Source organism: Uranotaenia lowii, chromosome 3 (assembly GCF_029784155.1).
Source record: "Uranotaenia lowii strain MFRU-FL chromosome 3, ASM2978415v1, whole genome shotgun sequence".
Taxonomy (NCBI): Eukaryota; Metazoa; Arthropoda; class Insecta; order Diptera; family Culicidae; genus Uranotaenia; species Uranotaenia lowii.
The window spans coordinates 186,557,697-186,565,885 of record NC_073693.1 but is presented as its reverse complement, the minus strand read 5'-3'; the positions used below and the strand labels follow the sequence as shown (position 1 = coordinate 186,565,885).

Below are 8,189 nucleotides of genomic sequence, written 5' to 3'. Positions count from 1 at the left end.
GAGCTTACAAAATGGACTCAATAACTAAGCCTAACCCAAGCCAAATATTTCACCCGCAGACCACAACACGATTGGACTTGACACAATAAAGGTATTGCTACTAACTTTTATCTATACAGCAAACAAAATTTTTATAAAGTATACGGAATCTGAAATGTAGGTTATCATTTTCACAAAAGATGTAATTTGAAACTCTTTTTGATTTATTTTAGTTTTAAAAAAAGTGTTAAATTGAATTCTTCTGGTATAGGTTTAGATTGCTTGATAGGAATCGTGATTTTTTTTATCTAGAATGACATAAAAAACAATATAAAATATGACAGATCTACTGTTTTCCTTTTTTTACGCAAAAAATAGTTGTTCCATTTTCGTGTATGGTATTCGATGTAAATACATGCCTTGATGCGACGACGGTGTAATTTTTGATCGAAAACAATGTTCCGTTTTCGTGCATCGTTTTCGATCTAAAATGGTTTAAATCATACACCAACATTTTAGGAATCTTTGTAAAAGTATTTTGCTTGTTTTTTTTTAACGTTGACTGTTACATCCTACCATTATTTATTGTTTTCTACAGATGTTGTCGTTGAAGAATATAATTCTTTTGACAAACATTGCTTATTTATAAACGGTCAGGTAAAGACGGTTCCATTACAGCTCATTGATAGCCTCATCATCACTTAACAATCGGAAATGCCGAAACCGGATGTAGTGGGCTTCTGAATCGACTTTTCCCCGATCGGTCCTGCTGATCGTCGCTTAGCCAACGCAAATAACCAGCCTTCTATCTGCACGCGACAATTCAAAGTTTTTATTTTCAGGCTCCCTGTACGAGACTACGCTGCTTCTGCCAGAGTCAGTATATCTTTTAATACACGGCACACCAACCCAAGCCTTGTTCACATCATCATCATCGCATTCAGGCAGCCGCTTTCCGTTTTTACCTCCGCGTGTTGATTTTTTCTGGTTGCTGTTGTTGCTTTTGCTGCCATGCCGTTTCGACCATATCGAGGGCCCCGGCTCGATTCCGCTTATGTACCTATAGCTCCGTTTTTATTATTTACTTCGCCAGGCATCACCCGGTGAGAGCGTGGCCGTAATACATATAGAACAACCTCGATGCTACCTTCACTTGGCGCTGAAAATTATCCCTCGGAACTACTTGGCCAAGGGGTGAATTTCAAATTAAGCTTTTCGATTAATCTTCAACTGGATTTCGAACTTTCTTTTAAAGAAAACATCAAACTCGGATTGTCGCCAGGTTAATCACTATCGATAGGGCATCACATAACACAATGTCGGCTACAATATACTGCATGGTAGGAGACTAAATAAAAACGTTCTTATCTCGTTTTTTGCGATGATTTAATTTATAGCGTCCGAAGGAAAATGTTTATTTACATAAGTTCAGTGAACGATTTCATCAAATTTGTTTTGTTATCAAACAAGAGGATTACAATTTAAGAGTCGGTGGCTGTTGTGACGTTCGTTCACAGCATGTTATGAATTGGGTATGCTCGATACTAGAGATTTCCGTTAGGCCCAAATAAATCGCAAATTTATGGACTGTCACATGTTTCTAATGTAAAACTTGGTGCTAAATTTAAAAATTAAACTAAAACCTGTTCTTCTTAGATTCATTGAATTTGATATCCAGGTGGATATTGTAAATTTGAGCTTAAACGAAAGAAAAAAAAACCAATTTGATTTCTTGTCCCAAACACTTGTTCATGAAAGTCCTCACAAAATATATCAGCAGCAACATGTGAAAAGGGTATAAAAGACAAAGTAAACAAAACCGGGTTTTAGCGGATTCAAATCGCCCAATATAAGCTCTACTTAACACAAAAACCGTTTTAAGTTTTTCATTTTTCGTAAGATTTATAATGCAGTTTGAGTAAAGGATCTAAAAAATTTAGAGCCATAAAATGACGTTATCCTCACACAGATTGTTTTATACACCCTTTACTCCACAACAAAGCAAACGGCCTAGATGCAAAACATTAAAAGGGGAAAAATGCGGAAAGCTATTCACTCACTCCTATAGCGAGAACCATAAGCCTTTGTCAAAAAATAGGGGAAATTTTATCTCCATCTCACTCAAACATATGAGACATACAGTACAAAGCAAAAGGTGTATGAAACATTTAGACGAATTTCATACTCCAGCTAGGGTCTATAAACAATTGCGAGCTATTTTTACATGATAAAACCGTCGTATCCATAAAAACATGTTTAGAATGATCCTACGCACCGTTTTGACCATAAAGACTTGGGAGATTCCTCGTGAATTTTAATTAGCGATTTAAAAAAGATTGCAAAATATTCAAACGCGTTTTTCTCGAAACGTCATAAATGAACATAGACCCTTTTCACGTGTTGGTGCTGATATGTCTATTACATAATTTTCAAGAAAAACAGGAGACATTTTTATCTTTACTTAGGTTATCCTGATCAAATGTACACAAAAGATTGAGTTTGTAATGAACATGAAGCGTTCTGAACATTTTAATACTCTAAAGTCATCAACTTAGGGATACTATTTCTGGGCTTGTTACAATCAGCGATGAGAATTTTTGTTAGATTTTTCAATTGAAATAATAAATCACTCTGTACAACTTTTTTCTCTTAATTTGTATCACTTCGATGTCTTCTACAATTTTTCTACAATTGACATATAAAGGTAGAACAAAGCTATAGTTTAGACACATGTTTTAATAGTCATTAGAATGATTTTGCGTTTGAATAAACTATTGAAAAGGTTAATAAATCTTCAAAAAACGTTCCAGACGATTTTTTTTTAAATATGTCTTTATTTGTATCAATTCATTATTACATTTACATTACATTATTACATTAAATTAGGTGTTCAGTTCAATAATAAACTTTCAGGGCCCTATAGTTTACTAATTACTAAAATTTATTTATTCGACCTAAACTTGCTGAGCGCAATCTAGCATTTTTATGTAGGAGAACATCCTGTAGTGTCAAACATATTTGAAACTTAAAACTAAAAACTATCCTAAAATTAAACTAATTATAAAGAGAACGAATCTCTGCGATGGAAGACTGCATCGATTTGCCTCTGAAGTTGGAGATGATTTTGTTGGCCATCTCTTCGATCGATTCAATGCCCGCAATCCGATGAAGATCTTCGGTGCTGTGCCAAGGTGAAAGCCGCAAAATCATTTTCAGAACCTTGTTCTGAATCCTCTGGATGGCTTTCTTCCTCGTCGCGTAGCAGCTAGACCAAATCGGAACTGCATACATTATCGCTGGTCGGAACACCTGCTTGTAGATGAGCAACTTATTCCTCCGGCAGAGTCGGGATTTCCTGTTGATGAGAGAATAAAGAGATGTTGTATATTTATTACATTTAGATTGAATATCTTCAATGTGATTTTTAAAAGTAAGATTCCGATCAAGTGTGAGTCCCAAGTACTTCTCGTGATCAGACCATTCTAATGAAACCCCATTAAAAGTTATGGAATGATTTTCATTAGGTTTTAAAAAATTTGCTCTTGAATTATGGGGAAATAAAATAAGTTGAGTTTTGGAAGCATTAGGAGAAATTTTCCACATTTTCAAGTACCGTAAAACGGGGTAACTTTGATCACAGGGGTAAATTTGACCAACAATAAACTTTTCCACATTATCATCAATAACTCAGTCTATAGTTTGAATTTTTAAAAACTGTTTTATACGTTTGATAGCCTATTAATTGAGCATCAAATAGGCAAAATTTGGTTTGTATTTGAATTTTTTTTCTGTTAGTAAAAAATCTAATTTCAAAATCTTAAAATATCTATTTTTTCAAGGCTCGCAAACAAACAGCTCTTCTTATGATACCAAACTCGTATTTGAACTCGTATACGATTTTAAAAACCTGAATTATTCTGATTTTGATATGCGTTTCAATGATATTAATTGGCAAAATCTTTTGAAAGATGAATCAGATATGAATGTAGCTGCTGGTTTATTTAGTAGTACACAGCAAAAATTATTTTCTGTAAAATTACAGCAAATATCCTGTAACAAAAAGGAGCAGGACATTTACCGTAATTTTACAGGTCGAAAAAAAAATTACGTGTCAGTAATTTTCAAGTGCACATTTTTTTACAGTATGGTTTGAAATTACAGGACTGTAATTTAAAACCGTGTACACTGTACAGGGTTGTAGTTTCTGTTACTGTTGTATTAATGAGTGAAATGAAATGAGACATAATAAATACAAAAACACAACTGATTTTCAATGCTATACATGGCAATTTTATTATTCAATAATATCATTGTTTTCCCCATACTTAATACGGTATTGCCAGCCGTTCAATCGTTTTCAAGAACTAAAACAACAGCTAAAACAGTAGTGTATCTGCCTCTACCAGGGCAGTACATTGGTAGTAAAAAGAAGTGAACTGATTCGACCTTAATAAAATCATCTAGGATAAGGACTTAAGGTTTTGAGCAAAGCTTGATTTAAAATTAGATTGATAAAAGATAAATTTAATTTAGACCAGATTTTTCAGACCTGTTTTTAACCTTCCTAGATCGTTAATATAAAATCCGGACGAAATTTTTTTCAACTGTTCATCAAAGGGTTAATTCACAATATTTTGAGGTTCCAACCGGTGGATATTGGTGTAGAAATCGGTGAGAATATCCTCCAGGGCTAAACTTGTATTCAATTTCAGTTCTTGAATTTCTGAAACAAAAGATTGGTAAATTTAGCATCTTCATAGAAATTTTGAAAAAGATGGTAACATACTTTGGAAGTCTCCCGAAAACTTTCAACATTCAGCAACCTATTAACGATGATGTCGTTGTTCAGCGGATGGCCCACACAAATGTAAACGTTGTCCTTGGTTACTTCTTTTAATGCCAACAAGGTACTCTGCAACACGTTCAGAACCTTTCACATGTCCCCACCGGCCAATATTAGAGCCTTCTTACCGTCTTGAGAAATTTAAATACTGAAATTTAATAGATTCCGTTTAAGGAAAATTGATTGACATTTTATTTGGGAATGTAATTATGTACTCACTTTTCGGCTTCAACGACATGCTCCAGTCGGGGAAGAATCTGCGCTGCTGCCAGTGGTGCAAACCAATACCGGGTGGAGCGTGACTGCAAAGCCGGTATAATCTTGCTCATGTAGTTACAGATGATTCAAAATAGAACATCAGCAGTTCCATCATGCAACTCGAGGCATTCTGCGCGTCATTGGTCATGGCATAGGCTTCATCGATATTGATTAGTTTATAGTCGCTGGAAAAAGTAATTCGGCGTCGAGGCAAAATTGAGGATAAGTCTCCGCACAATATTGGTACCTCGATTAAAATATTCGAAATCGAGTACATACGCGTTAACAGACATGCGAATAATGAGTGTTTATGAAATGACGTTGACTTTCATTGATACACTGTGGTTATATAAAACGGAACAATGTTTTACTTTAACTATTCTGTGTCCGAATACGAGTATACTTACCCTTGGTAACACAAAGTTTCGTTTTGCGTTATCCTCCGGAAGTTAAGAATTGACTAAATAGTGATACCAACACTAAATGAAATAAACCCGACAACACCAGAAAAGGCAAAGTAGGACTCGGTCCTAATTCAGGATGATTTTTGCACGACTTCAATAATTCTGTATTCAATCTTCATGTTTCATTGTAGGATTGCTTATCTGTAAGAAATATAATCAATACTAGTTTACCAAAAAAAAGTGAAGTGTTTACCTGGATCAAAATAAGAAGTTTGTCCTGTGGTTTGTCATAGTCCGCTATCTGATTCGGACAGACTGTCCACGCAACAACTCTCCTTTTCTGCCACAACGGCTTTTGATAAGCATTTTGAAAAGGAACTTCGTAGACCAACGCACTTTTCCACGCTGTTGAACGAAAAAAATGCTCAGAATTGTATATAAAGTACAACGGAATAAGAAGTTGAGACAATACGTAGCACTAGTTTTTTCATAATCATATGTTTTTAAAATTAAACTATATAATAACCATCTCCACTTACCCCGATATACTTTAATAAGGTTTGTCCATCTTCTTGGTCAATTATAGGGTTTCTACATAGACGAGGAAAACTTTTATTGGCATCCTAAAAATCCTTAAAATTTCCTAAAAAACAATTAGGGTTAGATAAATTTTGTAAACAAAAAAACTTAACACGGAACTCTCCAAGCATTCACCTTTGGTATAGTAACGCCCCGATAGAATTGATTGATGTGGTGCTCCATCCTCGCTTCGAATTTTGGCCAATCTCGTATCTCCATCTGTGTCCGAATGCATCTCGACTATTTCTTCGCCACTTCGATTTCCTCCGTCCCCTGTTTTTCAACGGGTTCGCTACAGCGTAGTGTAACTGCACCGGTGGCTTAATGCGTGGTTTTTTTTTAGCAGTAGATCAACGCAAAACACGAACTTTTTTCCCGACCGCTACTCGCTATAGAACAATTTATCGAAACAAACAAAACAAAACCCGTCCATGAATTTGTGTAAATTTTTGACGTTTCTCTTTGCTATGCGCAACTGGGATGCCAAGCGCACTGAAAATTTCTTAAAAGCAATTGAAAATTGTTGGACGACATTATTTAACGACACGTAATTTTATTTCGACCTGTAAAATTACGGAAAATGTCATGCTCCTTTTTGTTACAGGACATTTGCTGTAATATTTAATGATAACCTCTTAAATTTAAGGCGAATTATTTTGAAATTACGTGTTTTTTCAATTACAGGTTGTTTTATTTTATAGGTAACCGTTTTCAATGACACGTAATAGTCATTATTTTTTTCTGTGTAATCTATATACAATTATTGACGAACTCGTGCCAAAGAGAAAGAAAAGAATACTGACAAGCTATAAACATCCAGCATGGTACACACGTGATATAAAACAACTCAAAAATAAAAAGCAAAAAGCACATAAAGCCTATAAGAAAAATAAAAATTCGCACAATCTGAACGCATACAAAGAAATTTGCAGAGTACTTGATGTAGAAATATCGCTAGCTTATAACAGTTACAACGCAAGAGTAGAGAGCAATATTAAATCCGATCCTAAAACCTTCTTTAGCTATGCCAATGAAAAAATGAAAACATCTAATTTTCCATCACGTATGCAGTTTGAAGACTTTGATGGATCTGACAGTGAAGAGATTTGTAACCAGTTTGCTCGTTTTTTTCAAAATATTTACAAAAAATCTAATGCTTCTCCAGACTTAAATTATTTTTCATATCTTCCTGAACGAGTAAATGACGTTAGTGTTGAAAATATTACTGTGCAAGAAATTTTAAGTTCCCTCAATAGTCTTGATGACAAAAAAGGTCCAGGTCCTGATCAAATACCTCCACTATTACTTAAAAAATTTGCTACTTCATTTGTTAATCCACTATTTTGGCTTTTCAATTTATCTCTTAAATCAGGAGTCTTTCCGATAGCCTGGAAAATGTCATTTTTAATCCCAATATTTAAATCTGGTAAACGATCAGGTATAAAAAATTATCGAGGCATTGCTATTATCTCATGTATCCCAAAGATGTTTGAGGCGATTGTGAATCAAAAGATGTTCAATCAAGTAAATAATCGCATCTCCAATAACCAACATGGCTTTTTAAAAGGTAGATCAACATCTACCAACCTATTAGAATTTGTGAACTTCTCGCTTGGAGCTATGGACAGATGTAATTTTGTTGAAACTTTATATACAGATTTTAGTAAGGCGTTTGATAGAGTTGACATTTCATTGCTACTTTTTAAACTAAAACATATAGGATTATCAACTTCACTTTTAAAATGGATCGAGTCATATTTGTCGGATCGAACGCAGGTAGTCCGTTTTAAAGGAAAAATCTCGACAGAAATACAGGTCACTTCTGGTGTTCCACAAGGATCTCACTTGGGCCCCTTGTTATTTATAATTTTTGTAGACGATGTCAATTTAGTATTAAATAGCGTCAAAGTACTCATTTATGCCGACGATATGAAACTGTACATGGAGATACGTAACAGAATGGATTTACAGCATTTTCAGGATGATATTGATATTTTTTACACTTGGTGTGCAAAAAGTCTGCTAGATCTCAATATTAAAAAGTGCAACATTATATCTTACTCTAGAAAACTGAACCATCATGATTTTAATTTTACTTTAGGGCAGCAGCAGATTGAAAGATGTAA

At 34.5% G+C, this 8,189-nt stretch overlaps 1 pseudogene; it reads right to left on the bottom strand.

Moving 5' to 3' along the window:
• Positions 1-4,598: 4,598 nt before the first annotated feature.
• Positions 4,599-5,373, bottom strand: LOC129752930 (replication factor C subunit 5-like; annotated as a pseudogene).
• Between the last annotated feature and the right edge of the window lie 2,816 nt (positions 5,374-8,189).